This window comes from Vicugna pacos, chromosome 14, assembly GCF_048564905.1.
Source record: "Vicugna pacos chromosome 14, VicPac4, whole genome shotgun sequence".
Lineage (NCBI taxonomy): Eukaryota > Metazoa > Chordata > Mammalia > Artiodactyla > Camelidae > Vicugna > Vicugna pacos.
The window spans coordinates 6239675-6260668 of NC_133000.1; the positions used below are offsets into that span (position 1 = coordinate 6239675).

Sequence of the window (20994 nt, forward strand, 5' to 3'; positions counted from 1 at the left end):
TCAGATTTTAAAAAGTGAATAGTATTTTAGTGTAAGTACACCCCAAGCATCATGAGGACAGTTAATAGTTGTTTATTTAAAATTCGAATTTAACTGACTAGCACCCTGCCTGTGCTTTTATTTGATTACATGGCATCTTGAGCCCTTAGGGATGGGGGGGGAGATGGCTGAGAAGCATTTCCAGCAGCAGGAGCCACTCACGCCACATGTCTGCTGCCTCCTTGGGCCTGTCCACCTCTGGTCACCTGCTCTTCTCTGCCCTGCTGGACCAGCCAACATAGAGTAAGAGGGCGTGGTCACTGGAGTGAGAAGCTCTCTCTCTTTATCTTCTTTCTTGTGTCTCAGTTAGACTGCCAAGTCTATATTTAGGACATTCCCTCCTAGTAGAAGACATCATCCATCTATCCATCCATCCATCCATTTAATAAGTATTTATAGAACACCTTTTTTAAAATTGAAGTATAGTTGATTTACAATGTTGCGTTAATTCCTGGTGTACAACATAGTGATTCAGCTATATATATATATATATATATATATATATATATAGATATAGATATAGATATATAGATAGATAGATAGACAGATAGATATATTCCTTTTCATATTCATATTCTTTTTCATTATCGGCTATTATAAGGTATTGACTATAGTTCCCTATGCTATGCAGTAAGAACTTTTTGTTTATCTATTTTATATATAGTAGTTAGTATCTGCAAATTCTGAACTTCCAGTTTATCCCTCCACCCTCCCCTCTGCCCTTTGGTAACCATAAATTTGTTTTGTATGTCAGTGAGTCTGTTTCTGATTTGTAAATAAGTTAATTTGTGTCATTTTTTAGATTCCACATGTGAGTGTTATCATATGGTATTTTTCTTTCTCTTTTTGATTTATTTCACTTAGTATGACAATCTCCAGATCCATCCATGTTGCTGCACGGCACTATTTTAATTCTTTTAAATGGCTCAGTAGTATTCCATTATATAAATATACCACACCTTCTTTATCTAGTCATCTGTCAGTGGGCACTTGGGTTGCTTCCATGTCTTGGCTATTGTAAATAGTGCTCTGTGAATATTGGGGTGCATTTATATTTTTGAATTAGTTTCCTATGGATATATGCCCAGGTGTGTGATTGTTGGATCATATGGTAACTCTATTTTTAGCTTTTTTAAGGAATCTCCAGACTGTTCTCCATAGTGACTGCACCAAACACCCTTTCCAGCATTGATCATTTGTGGACTTTTTAATCATGGCCATTCTGATTGGTGTAAGGTGATACTTCATTGTAGTTTTGATTTGTATTTCTCTGATAATTAGCAACATTGAGCATTTTTTCAAGCGCCTATTGGCAGAACACCTTTGAAATATCAGACACCATGCAGCAAAGCCATAATCTCTCTGAGAACATGTTATGTGAACCAGTAATGTTCTGTCTTGGAGCCAACTTCTTGGAAATCCTCCAGAGCACAGGAAGTAGCTGCTGTGATGAACAGAACAGCTCTGATCCCAGCATCTCTGGACCTTCCCAACTGAGCCTCCATACCTCAGACGCCACGGGTTGCCCTGGCTCTACTCCTGTGACATGTAGTCCAGGGAAGCTGAGAGCTAGACAGGACTGTCCCAACGTATCGGTTAGGGAGGCTACTAGTTGTAACAAACAGATCTCAACATGTATAGTCACATGAGAGGTTTATTTCTTGTTCAGGCAATACTGGGTAGGGGCAGAGTTTGGTGGGCAACTCAGTTCAGCACAGCTGCTCAGGGGCTTGGATTGGCAGAGGCTCTGCCTTCTTCACTGGTCACTTCCAAGTTTTCTCAGTCGTCCTCATTCCAGCCAGCCAGGAGAGGATGAGCATGAGGAGACACACGTGGAAGATTTTTAAGACCAGGCCTGGAAGTGGCCCACATCACTCCCTCTCAGGTCCCTTGGCTAGCCAACTGGCCTCTCCTAGTTGCAGGGGAGGTCAGGCAATGTGTGCCCGGGAAGATGCTAAGAACATGGATTTGGCTAACTTCTCTGAGCCTCAGCTTCCTTGTTTGTGAAACACTCCCCTGGTTACTTCCCAAATTCAACTGGTAAAATTTGGCTGGGACCCACCATCAGCAGCTCTGACAACATTTCCTGGTGCCCCTGTCCCAGTGTCAGTCCTCCCCACATCCCCCAAAAGCCACTCTGTGGACAAAGGAGAACTGATCCCTCTTCTGCTTTCCCATCCTGCCTGCTTCTTGGTTCTCACCCTTCTCAACGCGCTGCCAAGAGTGAAGACGCTTCATCTCCCAGGACCAGCTCCCTCAGTGCATTTACTGGCTGGTCGCTTTGGAACTTTGAATGCATTTCTCCACAGAAGCAGCTGTAGGTGGGGTGGTTCGATTCCCAGTGAAGCCCAGCCCCCTCTTCTGGCCCCAGGCAACACTAAGGGGTGGGCTGGGGGGAGGCTCTGGCACCTGGGCAGTTCCCATGGCAGCAACTGAGAAGGCTGGCAGCAGGGAGCGGGGGAGGAGTTCAGGGGCCCCAGAGGCTTTGTGAGTGGCTGGTTCCCATGGCAACAGTGGGGTGGCCTCCACAACAGCCAGGGACCAATAGCACCAGCTAGAAGCTGATGGTAAGTTCCGAGCTCGAGCTCGACCAAGTAAGTAAGCCTGGAGCCGCCTGGGGCTGCCACCTGGAGCAGAGCACCTTTGGAGCTGGGCTAGTTCCATGGCCAGCGTGCACTAAATAGCTCCGTTTCCATCTCATTGAAACAAACATTTATTGAGCATCTGTATGCCCAGCACTGCAATGGATGCTGGGAACCCGGGAAGAAGAGTCACCGGCCCTCTCCTGGCAGGTCTCCCAGCCTAGAGTGGAGGCAAACACACATGCATAGAGAGGGACGGTGCCCAGGTGACCCAGGCCGGAAGGAGGGGATCAGGGAGGCTCTGGGAGGAGGAGAGGCGTGAGGATGAGTATGGTTTCAGTAGGAAGGAGAAGCTTTGGTCTAAATGACACCTGCAGAAGCCCAGAGAGAGGCTGCGGAAGCTGTGATGGGGTCACGTGCAGGGTGGGTGTGTGGGCGGGCAGACGGCCCAGGGACTGCTGGTGACCTTGGAGCAGGAGCATCTACAGACTTTGGATCAAGTTCTGGGGGGACGTAGGCCCTGAAACCTGCTCAGAGATGAGCATTTGAGGACAGTAAGTCCATTGGATCCATGAATATTTTCAAAATTTTTAACTAGTTTTAGATTTCTTGCATTTATAAAAACAAAAACAAAAACAAAAACAAAAACCTTGAGGACGCTTCTCTAATGTTTGGTAAATCTTGTCCACTGACAAGTCCTGTCTACACCCTCCAAATGATCAAGATTCTAGTCTGGAGACCAGCTGAAACTTTTCTTAAAAGTTGGAGAACGTTACCTTGTCCTGCAGGGAGCGTCTTTGTGGGCAGCAATCTTTCTCTTTGCTCCAGGCAGCCCGGCATCTACACTTGAGGCCCGCCTTAACGTCCAGGTATCCACACTCACACATGGAGCGACCAAATGTCCTGGTTTCAGCTCTGAGAGTCCCTCCCCACAGGAAACCCCCCAGCCCCCGGGGCAAACCTCCAGGACAGGGAGGAAAGGCTCAGCCCAGACCTCAGGCTTTTAAGACGCTGCCCGGCAGTGGGGTCCTAGAGAGAAGGCTGGCTTCAGAGCCAGGCCCGCCCAACTGATGCTTGATTTCTCGGCGTGTGTGTGAGATCTTAGAGAAGTTTCTTCACCTTTTTGATCCTTGGTTTTCTCATGTCTTATCAGAAACAATAATACCCATCTTATGGGTTTGGAAACAATGTAAGTTAGACGCTGACAGGTAGGAAGTGCTCAGTAAATGACAGCTGATACCTGCCCGGGAAGGCAGAGCAGCAGGCATCATGTCCTGTGGTATGAGCTGTGCTGAGCTTCTCTGTTGAATGTTGACACAGAGGAGGCGCATGGAACACAACTGCTTCCGACTCCTGGGTGAGGCTCGCAGGTGGGGCCCTCCTGCCGCGCACACGTCCGCTGTGGACTGTAAGTAGAAATTAGGGAGAAGCGAGTGCAGTGCAGAGAGCAGCAGGGACGTTGGAGCACTGACGGTTACACACACAAAGCTCACCCGGTCTCTGGACTCGAGCTCCGTTCATGTCGGGAAAGAAACCGCAGTTGGAGGATTCTGAAGCCTGGAAGTGCCTGGAGCAGAGAGCTGAGTTGCCTAGCAGGGGGTACGGGCATTCAGAATTCCTAGGAAGTTCTGGAACAATCTAGTATATTCTGGCATGTACTCCCTGTGGGTGAAGCCAGGGGGCAGAGAGAAGTTCCCGTTTGATTTGTGAGAAGATGCTGCTTTTGAGGGAGAGGTGGAGTTTGCTGACTTATCTAGTTGAGGAAGCCTCCCGGGGGCCACAGAGGCCTTGCAGCCGCATCTGGAGAGGTCTGCTGCCCTCCTCAGAGCTCAGGACTCTGGACAGAGAAGCAAACTTCCTCCAGGAGTGTGGCCAGGTCTAAATTGTACTGTGATTTCTTTGCCAGAAAGTTTGAAGACCATTAACTGTGGAAAATCAGTGCTTTCCTCACATGCCCCCCCAGAGTTGGATGTCTCCTCTTGAAGGTCATCTTTTGTGCTGAAGCTGTGGAGAAGGCATGTTTCTTTCTTGTTCAGAAATCAGAGCTCCTTTAAGAACGTCATCTGCGATGACATGAAGTGAGGTTAGTGATGAGCAGGTGTCTGGCCTCTCGAGAATGCTCTGTGTCTCAGGGCCAGTGGCTCCAATCACGGTGACGGGGGAGACGAGGCTGGAAGGAACCTGCCCTGCAACCCAAAACGACAGAGAATTAATCACTGGCTGCATTTCCCTCCCATTCACAAGGCCAGGTCTGGGTCCACTGTCCTGTGGGGACCGGAACAGTGCTCTGCCTTGACGTCTCCACTGAGCCCTCTTCCCACCCCTTGTCTGTGTGCCTCTGATGACTGAATGTCATCCCCAGGGCCACGTGCATCGTCTTCATCTGTTGACCCTCCATCTGGGGGACCACTGCTTTTAGAGACAATGACCACGGCATCTCGGATCGGAGCTCCTTCCTGTGGTAACGTCAACAGCAGCATCTTACCAGAGCTGCTCTGGCAGCAAGTGGAGGGCGGACCTGCGTGCTTTGCTTTGGGTTCTTAATAAATACAGTAAATTCAGTCTCGTCAAACGTGAGCTTGTATTATAATGGGGTAGGTGGAATGGCCAGGTGAGCTTGGTGCAGAGGGCAGGAATCCCTCACCCCTCCCTTTAGAGCCATCTACTGTCACTGTGGGTGTGTTATCTTGGGGCTTCGTTCTGTGTGGAATAAAGACATCATTTCCACCAAGTGCAAAGGGAGCAAACTCTACCTGCATTTTGCAGATCCAGTGAGCGCGGTAATGAGAGATTCCGATGCAGACAGGCCATCGGTTTGAGCTGGGGAGGTGGCCAGGGGAGGACTCCATTTGTTCAGATGCTCTGACCTCAGTACCACACCCCCTCCTGTCACCCGAGCCAGGCGTCTGAGTGTGGGAGCGGCTGACTCTGGCTCACATCTGTGGAGCCTGGGGGTCAGGCAGTTGGGGTGCTGAGCCCCCAAGCTGAGCAGGGAGCCCCTCAGAACAGCGACTGTGTGCCCCAGCCCCCAAGCGCCTGCTGGCGAGCCAGGCAGGGCTCCTGGATCTCATTAGGCCACAGCTGCCCTGCAGCTTGGACACTGCGAGCAGAGACAGGGCCTGGTTTCCATCACTTGAGTGCTGATTCGGCCTGTAATCATCATCAGAGGGCACATTCCAGGTTCGTGGTTTAAGAGGAAAGCATACTTTTGTCTACAATCAAGAAGCCATTCCTCTCTGAGTGTTTAATGCTTCTCTGAGGCTCAGCACCACTCCTCCTTCTGTCTGGATCTGACCATACAGCTTTGATTTCAGAGACAGGCCGGCAGGATGCTTGGAAGGGCACGGGGGCCCCGAGTCTGGATCTGCCTCAGAGCTTAAACGTGCAGATGTCACCGATGAATGTGCACAGTGTTCCTGTGCTGGGGGTTCCCCGGGGAGTGCTGGGCTCTGCATCTTTATTGGAAACACCCAATAAACCCCTGGCTTCAATGCCCTGTTGTTTTAGTGCGGGGCTTAGATGCAGCCTCCTTCAGGCTGCCAAAGTACCTTTGACCACACCGCTGCTTGCCGTCCACAGCCAGTGTGACTCCCTGGACCCCCGGCCCGCTCCAGCAGAGCCTCCGGGAACAGACGATGCTCTGGCTTTCTCTTTACGTGCAGAGCGAGTTCTCAACGCAGTGACCCACTCTTCTCTGTGCTCCAGATAAAACTGGGGCCACCTGTCATCAGGGATGGGGCGGTGGATAAGCTGTACTCAGCCAGACACCTACTCACCCATGGGAGATTTTGAAAGCCAGCTGGCTGAGGCTCAAAGTGGGCCCTGGGGCAAAGGGACAGTTCGTCTGCATGCAGTGAAGCCACGTCCCACACTTCTCTAGGTTAAAACCAGCCCATGTGGTAACAGCTAGCTATTTGATAATCACAGGCGGACAGAGTTTTTATCGGCCAGAGACATAGAAAATTAAAGCCTGTGTGTTAAATAGCTTCACAGAAGAGACAACGCGCGTTTTCGCTCCCAGACGGCCTGTTGTTGCTGCAGCCAGAGGACGCGGGTCCCGGCCGAGGGCTCACGGACTCACTGTCGAGGGGGAGGCCTTCCAGGCCGAGCTCACCGGACCGCAGCCCACGGACATGTGCGCGGCGGCCACTCAGGCCGGGCGGCCGGCCATACCCAAGTCGGGCAGGCTCCTGGTGCTCAGGAATCTGGGGTCAATTAGGGATCAGTGGGGCCAGAGGATTTACAGCAATTGCAGACAGCAGGGCAGGCTCTGGAGGTAACGGTGGGGGAAGGCGGCACACATGTGGATACAACCTTGCTGTCCCCAGAGGGGGCCACGCTCTACCCCGCCCCTCAAAGCCTTCTTCTCAACAAGTGGGACTGTCCACGGCCAAGGCTTAGCTGCTGGTCAGGGGAGTCACCAACGACTGGTCTGTCACTTACCCTTTGCTGTGGGTGCCGAATTCATAGTCACTTAGGGGCAATGTCTGCAAATTTCTGAAGGACCGTGGACGCTAACTTCACCTGATTTCACCCGTATCTTATATTTTTAAGCCACAGGTTTCCGTGATTTGACTGACCAGGATGTTAGGTCTTTATTTGTCTGTCATTGTTTCTCATTTTGTCAGAAGGGGCAGGGGTCAGAGGGTCCAGGTCTGGTGCCGGCTGTGGGCTCTGGGGCAGCTGCCCCTCCTCTCCTCCATACAGAGCTCCCCCTGCCCGTGGCCACTTTCCCTTGTCTGCCCGGTGGCCTCTGCTGTCTGTGGCTTTTAGCTCAAAGCTCTCCTCATCAGAAGGACCTCCCCAGTCACCCCCTAGCCCCACCAGAGATCCTTCCTCTTGGCCCCTTTCAATCCTGGGCACAATGCTCACTGGCCTTGTCCCCCGTGCTGGCCTTCCTTGCCGAGTCATCTGCCTCCCCTACCTGCCAGGAGCTGCCAGGGGTCCTCTCGGGTCCCCGGCATTCCTGGAGGACCTGGTGTCTAGCAAGGACTTAATACGGGTTCATTTTATGAATATGAAGTGGACCTGCTTACCTCACAAAGAACAAACATCTCCCAAATAAGTAACAATAACATAGTAATTCTGTGATAATAATAACAAATGGCCACGTGGCTGGCCTGTTCTAAGTTTCTGTCGTTTGTGTCTCAGCTAAAGGCACAGCCCGTGCACTAAGGACTAGTGTTATCTGCATTGTAAAGATGTGTGCATTAAATTCCCTGTCATAAATGACCACAACCCAGTGGCTTGAAACAACACAAATTCATTACCGCGTGGCTCTGGGTGTCAGAAGTCTACAGGCAAGGTGTCGGCGGGGCTGCGTTCCTTCTGGAAGCTCTGGGGAGAATCCCTCCCTGGCCTTGTCCGGCTTTTGGAGGCCCCTGCTTCCCTCCGCTCAGGGCTACGTCACCCCAACCATCTGCTATCTCACCTCATCTCTCAGGACTGACTCTGACCCCCCGCCTCCTCCCTCCTATAAGGACCCCCCTGGTGATGACATTGGGTTCACCTGGATGGACCGGGATGGTCTCCATCTCAAGGTCCTTCATCACATTCTCAAAGTCTCTTTTACCATGTGAGGCCACAGACACAGGGTCCCCGGAATTCAGACGTGGGCATCTCAGGAGCCACCATTCTGCTCACCACAAGGAGGAAACGGAGAAATACAGGAGGAATTCTGTGAAAATGTGCTGGGAAGCATAAAGCAGTTTGTAAGCAGTAAGGCTTAATAATGTTCCTCAGAGCTTCAAGCACTTTGGCAGTGCTCAATGTACACTTTGGAGTGGAGGTGATTCTTCAAAAGTGAAATGAATTGGCCCAGCATCTATTAAAATACCTGCTTAAAGATTTTAAAATTTAGTTTTCCAGGTTTTTAAAAATTATCTTCGAACTCTAGGGGTTTCCTTATTCTTGTTCGCCTAGGATCTTGTGAACGCTGGGTCACTGCTTGGTCCCCGGCTGTTCTGGAGGAGAGCGCTCGGAGGCGGGGAGGCCTTGCTTGCTATCTGAGGAAGCGAGTCTCGCTATCTTTGCGTGAGAAGGTACTGCGTTAAGTTTGCGGTGAGAGCAATGATCAGACCCTTCCTGTCACAGACTATGGATCGAAAATGCGATGTTTCTCTCCCCAGGTCACCATGCATTCTACCCCTCTGCCATTCGGCACTGCCATTCGGGTGTTTTCCACGTGCCAAGCTCTGGACGACGTACGGGGGTGGCATAGCTGACTACAGGAAGGCCCGTCTTCCGAAGGCCTTGCAGTTAGGTCAGAGAGGAGGACAAACGACCAAACGTGCGATTACGACACTGCACAAAGGAGCATAAACCAGGGGGGAACAAGCAAGCTGTACCTGTCGCCTGGGGTGTCTAGGGAGCCCCTGCACCCAGCTGTGTAAGGAGGAAACGTGGACGCCGGTGTGGCTGCAAGCAACCCAGGGAACAGAGGCTGGAAGAGTCTGCTGTGGCTGAGCCCCGAGGTCAGAGTGCAGAGTGGAGGGAGGATGCCCCGGAGGGGTGCAGGGGGAGGTAAGGGGGAGGTGGGCTCTTCGCTTGTAATGTGGCTTCCTGGGTTTTTTCACAGGAGACAGTGTAGCACTTTCATCCTGCGTTCTTCTGTCTTCTTCGTCTCTGCTGTCTTTCCATCGCCTTGAGTCGTAGTAAATATATACATTGCGGTGAGACAGACGGTGCTTGCCCAGGGGGCACCCATGAAGCATCAGGAAGTGGTTTAGCGTGGGCCCGAGACAGACTGGAGGCGTTCCCCTCAACACGAGCCTTCTCTCTGGTCTCTGAAAGCAGGTTCCTGACGAGGCTTCAGGGTTAAAAAGAGCAGCACTGATTCCCTTTCTCCACAGGGAGAGCGCCCGACTCTGGGCCACCCCCTACCCCCCAGTTCTCTGAGCAGATCACTTAACATCTCTGAGCCTTCGTTTCTTGGTGACAGCAATAAGAGTCCCTTCTCTGGCTCTTGTAAGGGTTAAAAGATTCAGTACAGACGGTCCCCAACTTAAGATGGTTCGACTTAGGCCTTGTCCTCTCTATGACTGCGCAGCAGCAGCATCACACGCTCGGGAGAAACCGCACTTCACGTTGTGAGCGTGCAGCCTTCCCCGGCTAGCGACACGAGGCGCGTCCCCTCTGGTGATGCTGGGCTCTCGGTCAGTCACGTGATCACGGGGCTCAACCCCAGTTACGCTCACATTCTGGACCCAGGCAACCATTCGTTTTTCACTTCCGGTACAATATCTGATAAATTACGTGAGCTGTTCAACACTCTGTCATGAAATAGGTTTTGTGTTAGATGATTTTGCCCACTGTCGGCTAACGTAAGTGTTCTGAGCACGTTGAAGGCGGACTGGGCTAAGCTGTGATGTTCAGTGGGTTAGGGGTATTAAATGCACTTTCGACTTCAGATATTTTCATTTTACGATGGCTTTACCCCACCATCCGGCGAGGAAGATCTGTATATGTAAAGTTCCCAGCTTAGTGTCTGGAACTTAAAGAGCTCACAAGAAAAGTGCCAATTCCCGTCACTGGGAAATTCTGCCCCAGGGAAGTTTTAATTACAGTTCCTTTCTCTCTCTCTCTCCCAATTCAAGGATTCGCTTCCAAGCCAGTTAACAGGCCACAGAGTTCTGCCACCCATCAGCCACTGGTGGCCAACAGACTCCGGGTACTGGCTTCAACATAGTCTCTTGAAGCCGAGACACTTAGGTGGAGGCCAGTGTGTCGCACCCTGGCTCCCAGTGCATCCAGACTGGTGACTGTTCCACAGACATGTACGTAAATATTTAACTCTGTGCAGAGTCACCCCAGCACGGCGGGGCTCAGCAGAGAATCCAAGAAGCAAGATGGCTTTGGCATCGTCTGCTCCTAGCCTGGTGGAGCATATGCCTTGTTGGGAGGGATCTTCCGCAGACTGGACAGCTGCTGCTTTAAAATACTAACAATAATTATCTCCCCCAAACTCAGCAATAAATACCAGGTGGGACAGATCGGATGTCAAACTTAGCCAGTTAGAACGGCTCCCTGGTACCATTTCCCGGAGTGTCCCGGTACCTAAATTCCTGGTGTGGGCTCCTGGCAGGGAGAGGAAGGGACAAATGTTTCAGCACCAGCAGAGCACCTGGCTCGAGCTTCATCTCATTGACGCTGCAGGAACATTATCTTTATTGTTGTTATTATTTCTCTTTTACAGATAAGAAAATCTCTGGCTCAGAGAAGGTGAGTGATACACCCAAGACCACACAGCTCTGAGAAGCAGGGCCAGGGTTTGGCTCCTGGCTTCTTGTCTCTACAGGCATGGCACAGAGGAAAGACTCACATAAGAAGAATATTCCAGTATCCTTTCAAAAGTCTCATTGAGGAGATAGGTCTCAAAGGGCGCCCTGGTGGCCAAGAGGCCCTGGCTTCATTTAACAAAAGTAGAGAATTTCTTCTGCTAAAGGCAGCCCCGATCTCTGGGCCTCTCTGTAAATTTCCTCCATCAGAGACTGCTCATGGCAGTGTCTCTAGGGATGCGAACAGGATAGGCCCAGATCCAAAGCCAAATAGGCAGCAGGGAGAGCAAGGCTATCGCCAGGGTAACCGAAATCCATGCTATGGAGGGATTTCTGGAGGGATTCGAATTCTCTCTCTTAGATCCTACCCTGGGGCGTCAAGCTGGAAACACCAGTGCGCACAGGGAGACTGCAGAGTCTGGAGGGGAGGCAGGCACAGCCTGTGGACCACTGCCCCGGAAGCGGTGCCTCAAGTCCCCAGCAGCCTCCAGGCAGCGTTCCCTCCCAGGCAGCCGAGTACTTCCGCACGTGGGAGGGAAGTCTGCTCGGACTCTCACGGAAGCCCAGGAGGCAGCCTGTTTTAGGGGTCCAGAGGCTGGTGCAGAAACCCTTTAGGTCTCTTCCCTGTATCAAACATCTGTCACTCCCCAACCCCTGGGAAGATTCTGATTCTGTAGGTGGCGGGGTTGGTGGTGGGGGCGGGGAGAGTCTGCATACTTCCCCCAGGATTTTGATGTGGGAGGTCTGTGGGCCGTATTTTGAAAATTGCTGCTTTTCCTGCCAACACAGCTTTCATTGCATCCCCTCTGGCCACAGCGACACTCCCAGCCGCCTGGAGCCTCAGGGCATTCTCTAGAAAATGAATCCACACTGGAGTCAAGAGGAATATTCACCAGGCTCATTGCTGAGCTGTTAGGGCCCAGGGGGAGGGCTGTTCCTGTGACCCTGCACTGGGAGCAGGGCCTCAACCAGGAATCGTGTCCCTCTCCCTCTCTTGCCCCAGAATCTGGAGTGGGTGACCTGGGCTCCTCCAGGGATGGATAGGCGCATGCTCAGAGCAGGACAGCTCCCTGCAGCCTGGTGGCCCTGAAAGGGTTAAGGGTCTCCCTGGAAGCCCGGATTCCAAGGAGAAATTTGAGTGCCAGGAAAACAGGGCCCTCTCTGTCTGGAACTCTGGGCACCCCAGCTCTTGCGCCTGTCCCTGGGGGCTGAGACCCTGCACCTCCCCTCCCGCCTTCCCCCAGGGGTGTGGCATGGGGAAGAGGTTAGCCCCACACCCTCAGGACAAAGAACACAGGCACGGAGGAGGGATGGGTCAGCATCTACACAACACTTCTGAATGTTCTGGAAAGGAAAACAAAACAAACAAGCGCGTGAGGTAGTGACTGAGATATTAAAACTATTTCCCTTTAAAGCCGGAGAAGTCTGTCCCTCCCTCCCACGTCACTTTAGGCCCTGATGGCTTTCTTGATCTTTCAGGGTCATAACCGCTATCTCAGTGACTAGTAGGAAACTCCATTAGGAAAGGAATTAATGACTGAAAATTTAGTGCTTTGTAAACATAGTAGGGAAAGCGTTTCCCTCAGGCCCCCTGATTCCTTGGCAAGGAGAGAGTCTGGATGGGAAAGTGTTTCCAGCCTGCTGAGAAGCCCTGCGCCCAGCACCGTCTGCTTCTGGTAAAGCTGGCCCCACAGTGCTGGGAGCTCAAAAACTCTGAGAAAGGAGTCGCAGGGAAAGCAAAAGAGGCAGGACCCAGGGGGAACGAGACATGTCTGTTGAGTTGAAAAAACACCAACGGTGAAGTTTTCTAACATAAACGCATATTTTTAGTAAAAATGTGTGTCCTTGGCAAGTCCAGTTGTTGAACTGAATTAGAGAAATCAGTTGTTTACGTGGCCCAGACTCGCAGACTAATTACCCTCTTTTGAGAGCTCTTTTAAACTTTCAGGCCCGGCCCCTGACATAAAACCCTTGGAAATAAAAACACCTCTCAGGACAGACACTGAGAAGGAGGCAGGGGAGTCGGGATCGCAGCCACGCATAGCTGGCAGCCACGAGGCGAGCTCCTGACTCCTGAGGGAGGGGAGGTGGGGGCGGGGGGAGGGCCTGGTTTGATATAAGGACCGCATTCCAAGCGCTTTTCCAGAGAAGTTTCCTGGCCCACCAAGTCTTTCTCCTTGAAGGCAGCCTTTCCCAGAGACCAGCCTTTTCCTGCCAGTTACTCCCTCCTTCAGAAAACCACGGTGACATCATTTTAGCAAATCCTCATGTCTTTGAAAGCTGGCCAGTCCTGCCTGGAGACCCCAGGGGGTGGAACTGCCAAGGCCTGAACCAGGGATTCAGCCATTCTTCCCCAGGGTCTTGGTTTGGTTGTGTGAACTCACTGATTCATTTAACAAATAGTACTGAGCACATACTGGGCTCAGATTTGGGGGTGAATCTTTGAGATTCAGAAATTGGGGCCTTCAAAAAGTGTCTGAATATCTGTCATAGCAACAGCAGCCGAAAACTTCTATTTCTTGGGGGATATCTGAGTTTTTGAGTCAACCCTGCCATGACTTTTTGTTTCTTAGAATGTTTTGAAGGCACCAGCTAGACTAGTGAAACGGGATTGCCAGGGGCATCTTCCGGGCTCAGGATGACCCTTCCTACTATTTCAACGCCATTATGAATTTAATAGACTTTTGCAAAAAAGCCTAGAAACCATTTATAATAACATTGTAAATTAATTAAAAAAATTTTTAAATGAATCTACCGCATAAATCCTCTGAGAAATTAGAATATACTTTCTGAAGTTAGAAAATCAGAAAAATTAGGCTTTGTGTATTACATATAAAAGAGAAAAGTTTAGAAGACACCGTTTGAAGGTGTTCAAATTAAAGGTTAAGCAAAATGAAAGGTTAAGCAAAATTAAAGGTGCTGATAAGTAGGTAGTATTGGCAAATGTGACCATTCGGGCAAAGGATTACAGGTAACAAACACTCAAGAGCCCTTTGACCTAATGCTATCCCACAGAAAGAATGCATCTGATGTCTAATTTTATCTTATTTTAATTTTGCTCTGTTCCATAAGGACTTAAGGGAGTTTACGAAAGAGAAACAAAATATAAGTTTGCACTAAAAACAGGAGTAAAGGGAAAAGGAAAGCTAAGGGTGATGGCATAAAAATGGAGCCAGCAGGGAAATGAGAGAGAAAATAAAAAGTATACTGTGCGGGTTTATAGACTTCCTTCCAATGGGCCACAAATTTGGCACTGGGAGTTAATGAAGAAAGGGAAACGGATGAGTGTTTAACATAAAAGCAATCAAGTACTTCAGAGATCACTATTTTTGGAACCAAGGAAAGACAGGCATTTCTCCTAAGGGCCTTTCCCTGCCCATCTGTATAATGTACTAAGCCGCAGCCGTAATAACATCCTGCACTGACCTCATCTCAAATAGTTTAGAATTTAGAACGATGGCATTTGCTTAAGACTTCAATTCACTTCTTCTTGGTGCACACTTTGCTGCCAAATACCTCATAACTGGGCACATACTTAGCCAGTTGGATCTGCGTACTTTGGTCTAGACGATGGCACCTTCCGGAATCTGCCGTACAGATCAAGTAGACAGTGACCGTATTTTTCAACCCCCACAATTGTAAAGAACCTCCTGACAACATGAGTGTCCATGTGAGACTAAGACGAAAAATTAGTGTGAAGGAAAGATCACCTGGTACATGCGGAGCGGAGCGTTGGACAAGCCTCCAACCTTCAGCCTGTCTGGGGAGGGCGAGAGTCTACACGGGATCGAGGCACATTTGAGACCCACCCCAGGTCCGGTCTACCCGCCAGGGATACCAGAATGGGTGATTTGACATTTTTAAATGGTTAACAACTCTGTATTCCATCCCTTAGATGCTTTCCCCCTCTGGTCACATTTAATGTGTTTAACTGATGCTTCTTCATGTAAGAGGATAAATAAGCCGTTCCCTTTGATAAAAGCCCGGAGCTTTCCCTAGGAGGGAGGCACATTGGGATCAGCCTTCTCATTAAAGGGCAATTAAACGACTGGTTTCCTCGCCCCGTGCCCGCGCTCCCGCGCTCCCGCGCTCCCGGAGTAGGGAAGGGAGGACGCGCCACCTAGTGGCCAGTCTCAAAACGTCCCCCGCGGGCGCGCTCCTGATGCTCCAGGCGCTCTGGGATGGGAGGCACCGGCATTCCAGAGGTTAACCAAGAGCTTGCAGGGTCTCGCTCGCGCTCTCCTTCCAGTCTGGCTGAGCCTTTCCGTGAGGGTGGTCGCAAAGGGTCCTGGGCTGACGGTAGGCAAGAAACCCGATCAATAAACAGGCCGCGTAACCTCCCTGCAAGGGTAGCGCATCTTTGCCGCAGGGACCTTCCTGCCACAGATCCCTGGTCCCTCTGCAACCCTGCTCGATGTCTCTCTAGTGCCTTCGCTGTGGACCGGCCCTGCCAGCCCTGACTCCCCCCAGACTGCTTCTGCAGGGTTCCTTCTGCGACTCAGAGGAGATCCGCCTCGGGGTATTCCGCGCCTGGGGGGAGCTCAGGATGACCCTTCTTACGATGTCGACATCATTATGAATTTGATACGTTTTTGCAAAAAAAAAGCCTTGGAACCATTTATAATAGGATTTCCATGAGCAAACATATTCCATATTCTAAACAACCAACGTGTATACAATCTATTCATAAGATAAAGACTTCCCTTGTCTTTAAGGTCTCCTTCCCAGCATCCTCCTGGTTCTCTTCCCCAGGTCAAGATCAGGGCCAGGACTCTGGGACACGGTATTTACTAAGTCAGGGGTGAGGGGCCCCAGCTTGGCTTAGGCTGGGCCACTTGTAGGATTCAGGTCTGCCTGGGCAAGTCTGCTGGGCTGTGGAGTGGCCGAGCCGGGAGTTGAGTGTGGTGGCTGCCCAGGGCACTTAGCAGGCACAGAGATGCACCGCCCAGATTCCCTTCCAGAAAGGGCACGGGGCCCATTACAAGGAGTGTGGCTTGCTGACAGCCTCCAGCTGTTGGCCCTTCCAGGCCATGCCTCAGCTTTCAGACCCGATCGTACATACTCTCCTTAAGGCTGCCCAGGCCCACCTCAGAGCAAGTCTGTGGTCTAAAGGCCCAGCATTTCTGCCCAACATGGGACTCCTCTCCTAGGTGGTCGTTCCCCAGAATCCCTGTTGAGATCCCCCTCCTGCTGATGGCTCCCCTCCCACAGGAACTTCTCAGCTACAGGCCCTCTGCCTGCCTAACTTCCGCTCAGGGTCTTGCCTGGAGAGTCAGCCTAACAGATTGACTGACCCTATGGAAGCCAGCATCCTTGGTATTTTATGGTTCATGACCCTCTTTTGAGAGCATGACAATCACTATGGGGGTCTTCCCAGAAATGCACATGCACTCAGGGTCACCCAGTGCAGACCTCCTGGGTTCATCCCCCGGGCCTTTGAGTCAGGCTGAGAACCCCTGGCTTGAGGGAGGGCATGGGGACAGGAGGGGCGGCGGGCGGGGAGGTGAGGATAGAGGAATGGTAACAGAGCTTCAGGCATTTGGAGAGAAGGCTTAATTCTAATTTCTGCCTCTGATGCGACCCTCAGCCCAGCCTCCTATGAGCTCATGGATTCTGTGAGAGAAAATCGGAAGCCAGTTCCCTTAAGTGCTCTCCAAGGCCCTGTAGGCAGGCCACCCAGCTTGGCCCTGTGTGGATCTGGCACAGTGAGAGCTCAGAGAACAGAGCTGGCTTGGCCTGAGTGTCAGGGCCCAGCCGCCCTTCTGGCCAGGGTGGGGTGGCTACCACATTATCTGGGGAGACCACCATGTCCACTGGGCCCTGGAGACAAGGTTTTAGGCCCCTTGGCAGCAGCATCCTTGAAAGTGGACATCACCAAACAATGTCCAACTGGAGAGAAAGAGATGGCAGCCTGGAAGTGGGATCGTACAGGACCTCCTCCAGGAAGTCCCCCTTCCTGAAATAACTGGCATTGGTTTGCAGGGGGTTAGGTGTCCTCCATGAACAGGGGGAGAAAGGAGCCAGCAAGATAGGATTATGTAAGATGGGAAGAAGTATTGTAGGACTTACAAGAGCAGACACAGAGCACTTACTGTGTACCAGGCACCATTTAAGCACTCACCTATAGCAACTGATTTAATTTGTATATACCCCATGTGATGGGTCCTATCATTATTCCCATTCCACACAGAGAGATTTAGCAACCTGCTAAAGTCACACAGCTAAAAGCAACAGAGCTGGGATTTGACCCCAGGCAGTGGGGAGGGGGTGGTCTGTGCTCTTGATCTCTGGCTGTGCTGGCTCTATGTTTGCTAGTGGTCAAGAACTTGGATGTTGTTGTCGAGTGGCTCTGGGTATGTCCCTGGTTCCCCCTCTTACTAGTTGTGGGATGGCAGTAGGTTTCATACCTCTCCATGACTCGGTTTTCTCAACTGAGTGTAAAAATGGTATTAATCCTACCTCTCAGAGACCTGTGAGGTTTAAATGAGCTAGCCATGTAAAGGGCTTTTGCTGGCACCCAGAAAATGCTCAAAATGATGTTGCATGTGTGCAAAGTCTTCGGGCATATGCAAGCCGCAGAACTCAAAGTGGCTCCTTCAAAGAAACTTGTGGCCCAAAGCTCCCAGGCTAGCCCAGGCCAGTCCAGCTGCAGAGGGCCTTGAGGGTAGGAGGCCTGGGGCCGCCTTGGAGTTAAGGGCCAGGCGTGTGTCTTCCCGGTTCCTCGCTGGGCGCAGGGCCCGTGGGCTCCCCTGGTCACTGGGCATCTCTGTCTTCAAAGGGTTTACTGCCTGTGGCAGCCCCTGCACTGTTCCACCAGCGCCTGAGCCAACAATGCTGTTGTTTTCCTCAGAGACAAGGGGCATGCGGGAGGAGGCTCGGGGCGCCCTGTCACTGGCCCAGCCCCAGCCTCTGGAAGGGGAGGCCGTTCCCACGTGGGGCTGCCTGCTTTCCATCAGCCCAGCCGGGGCCTCACACAAGGGGCGCCGCTGGCTTTGTAAAAGGACACCCTTCTAGGGAGTGTAACTCCCTTGATTAATACAAATTTAATCAGCACGAAACTTTTTACTACACGTGCCTGGTGTAAAGCGATACACACTCACGTTCAGGAATGTCGAACCTCATTCTCCAAAACGTTTCTGCAGGCAGAAAGTAGAGGGCATCCGCTTCTCAGACCGGGGAGGTTCGGGAGAAGCACGGGGTGCGGGCGGGCTGTGAGGTGTAGAGTAAAGGGGCACAGGGCTGGGGAGAAAGGAGGATTTTTGGAATGGATTCTCACCAATTTTATAAATTATGTGGGCATTTGTCTTAAAAACAGGTTGTGAAATAATTAAAAGCACAAGGTAATTTCACTTTATAATTTTGAGTTCCATCAACTAAAGATCCCCAGATACTCAAAGGCTTTCAATGAAGGCTTTTCTTGAATGAACTGAAATTTTAATCTTTTACTTCTCATTTCAGAATTCATTAATCTTGTCTCCTTAGAGGCTTTTTGTTTTCCTGGCATGGCAAGGCATTAAGAGCTTAGAGGACAAGGGTAGCCTTCTCATCTAAATGAACTTTATAAGCCACAAGTTCCTCCCTTTAGCTGGAAGGATGAGCTAATTCCAAGGACTGAAATTAGTCATTTCACCCTTGACTTTCTTTCCGTGTTTGCAGCATTAGAATTCAGGTCACTTAGCGTCTTTCACAGATACAGATATCAGAGTTGGTTTTTTTTTTTTCCCCACACACAAATTTGTATATTTTTTCCTAATAAATGATGCTTAATTAAGTCAGTTAATTTAATTATAAGTGTCCCAGGAAAATTTCTTTCTAAGTTATTAGTTTTCACTTTTCTTCTTTTTTCTGTTGGCTTTACTCAACAAATTACAAGTGCTTATTATATGCCAAGCACTAGTCTAGCCATGGGGTTATAATATTGAACAAAGTTTCTGCTTTTCTGAAGCTTTTATTTCAGAACAAGCATATTTTTCAATCGAGTGAACTAATTTCAGAGTATTTTGGTGGAGAGTAGCAAGGTAGAGGTGCCTGAGAGGGACTCACTGGGGAGGCCTTTCTGAGAGGGAGGAGAGTCTGGGTTGAGATGTAGATGCCAAGGTGGAGCCAGCCACGTAAATGTAGGGCAGTAGGCAGTCTAGGGAGCAGGACGGCAAGTGCAAAGGCACTGAGGGAGGGATCGGCTCAGTGAGTCCAACAACAGAAGGGCCTCCTGGCCAGAATGGAATGAAGAAATGCCATCAGAGGGGTTAGCAGGGCTCCGAGTGCCCTGGTGATGTGTAGGGCTTCACCTTGGGAAGCTGGGAGGTTTTTAAGCTAGGAAGTGACCTGATCCAATTTGTTTATAAAGATCCCCTGTTGTCAACGATTTGCTGCAAAATAGTGTGGGGGAGGGGAGAAGTGAGTTGGGGTCTAGTTGAAAGGAGACTGGCCCTGAGCTGCTAAGTATTGCTGCTGGGTGGTGGGGGGTATTACATTCGCTTTGTTTTGTGTGGGCTTGAACGTTGCTGTGATAAATGTTTACAGAAGAATTCTTTAAACTGCAAAAGAAACAAAATGGGGAAAAAAGAATCCTTTAAACTGCAAACAGACAAAACCAAGCCATAGCAAAACACCCTCTCTGGCCGCTCTGGGGAACGGACTTGGGAGGGAAACCCAGCTGGAGGGTTTCTGCGATGTTTCGGGCAAGGCCCTGTGGGGCGTGGCTCAGAGGGCAGGAGACGCGAGGTCAGAGGGGGTGTTTTGGGGCCGGAGCCCATTGGACTTGCTGGTGGACTGGAGGTGGGGGGGAGGGGGGAGAGGGATCAGCACAAAGGACTATAAGGCAAGTCATTATCTCCAAATGAGCCTCCTGCCGCTAGCTGGGGTTCAGCTGCTGAGCTGCACGAACTAGCTTATTGGTTGGAGGACGGGTATTAATCCCGTCTTTTATTTTCTCTATTTCCTGGTGCTTCGACCTGCGGGCCTTGCTGGTCCTGGAGGGACTGCCCCTCCCAGGGTTAGCGATTCCTAGAAAGAGGTAACACCTGGCCCTCAAGCATGCTTTCCACGTGCAAACCAACCCACCTGGGGCCCACAGCCCACAGCCCAGCGCCTCCTTTACCTGCAGGGCTCTTACACTCAGGACGACAGTTCCCCGGCCCTAAGCACCCCAGGCCCCGGCACAGACAGCTCAGGACAGCCCCGACAGCTCAGAGCCTGCGGAAACTCTTCCCCGAAGAGTCCCAAGCCCGCGTGCACTGCCTTGTCCGTTGCTTCCTGCGCATGAACCGTGATGAAAGCCCGTCCCTGCCCAGTGCCTGCCTCTCCCTCTGCCTCCGGACTAACCTGTGCTTCACCCCTGCCCCCACCGCCTCTGTGGCCCTGCTCCCTCTGCTCTTGGAAACGGGAGTCTCAGACCGCATCTCCTGATCTTCTGGCCTGACCACACCTGGACAGTCACACAACTCACATTTTAAGGAGATTGCCTGGTGCCACTCAAGCAGGCATCAGAAGATCTCCCACCAAAATGGAGGCCCCTCAGCAGTGGCGGCTGACGTCCTTCCTGGTCTGTCTGCAGGGATCTGTGTCTGCCACCCACCTCCTGCTTACAGGCAGGTGTCTCAGGGTGGACTGTGCTGTCCACCCATTATGTCTTACCAGGAGTAAACCCAGGAGGACTGCTCTTTTCCAAGTCCCCAGTTTAAGCCAAGTTGCAAAGGGGGAATTTGATGAAAGGAGAGGTGCTTCATTGGTAAATGGTCCTTTCCTCTCTCTCTCTCCCCTGAGTAGGGGATGCAGGGCAGCCAGTGGACCCTCCTCTGCCACCTGCTAGAGTCTTCCAGAAGAGGGAAACGGTGAACGAGGGCTGCGGAAGGTACCTGAAAAGTCTCTCGTGCTCTTAAACAGGGCTCCTCGGTCCACAGGTCCAGGGGAGTGGTAGCAGTGTGGATGGTGCCCAGAGCTTATGGGGCCCTGGCTCTTCCAGGAAGGTATGAAAAGTGGCAGGAGGTCAAGAAGTTATGGGAGTTTTCTTTCCTACAGGCTGTGTGACCTGCTGCCACGGCAGGGACACTCATGGTCCCCGTGTGAGAGCTGTTGCTGGATGAGGCTGCCCACTG

The 20994-nt window shown here is 51.2% G+C and overlaps 3 long non-coding RNA genes across 6 annotated transcripts; 2 read left to right on the forward strand and 1 right to left on the reverse strand.

Annotated features, from left to right (window-relative positions):
- Positions 1-1675: 1675 nt before the first annotated feature.
- Positions 1676-2485, reverse strand: LOC140701082 (uncharacterized). Of its 3 annotated transcripts, none has more exons than XR_012079905.1 (2): positions 2241-2485; positions 1676-1827 (listed from the first exon to the last, which is right to left on the reverse strand). It is a non-coding gene; the product is annotated as an uncharacterized lncRNA (long non-coding RNA). The 3 variants fall into 3 exon arrangements; XR_012079904.1 differs by having other exon boundaries at positions 1676-1894; XR_012079903.1 differs by having other exon boundaries at positions 1676-1951.
- A 78-nt stretch (positions 2486-2563) lies between these two features.
- On the forward strand, positions 2564-11867 carry LOC140701084 (uncharacterized). The gene is made up of 4 exons (XR_012079908.1): positions 2564-2606; positions 8750-9094; positions 10217-10396; positions 10816-11867. It is a non-coding gene; the product is annotated as an uncharacterized lncRNA (long non-coding RNA).
- On the forward strand, positions 2651-5187 carry LOC140701083 (uncharacterized). 2 transcript variants are annotated; one of them, XR_012079907.1, is made up of 3 exons: positions 2651-2887; positions 3450-3490; positions 4528-5187. It is a non-coding gene; the product is annotated as an uncharacterized lncRNA (long non-coding RNA). The 2 variants fall into 2 exon arrangements; XR_012079906.1 differs by lacking the exon at positions 2651-2887 and having other exon boundaries at positions 3277-3490.
- Positions 11868-20994: the final 9127 nt, after the last annotated feature.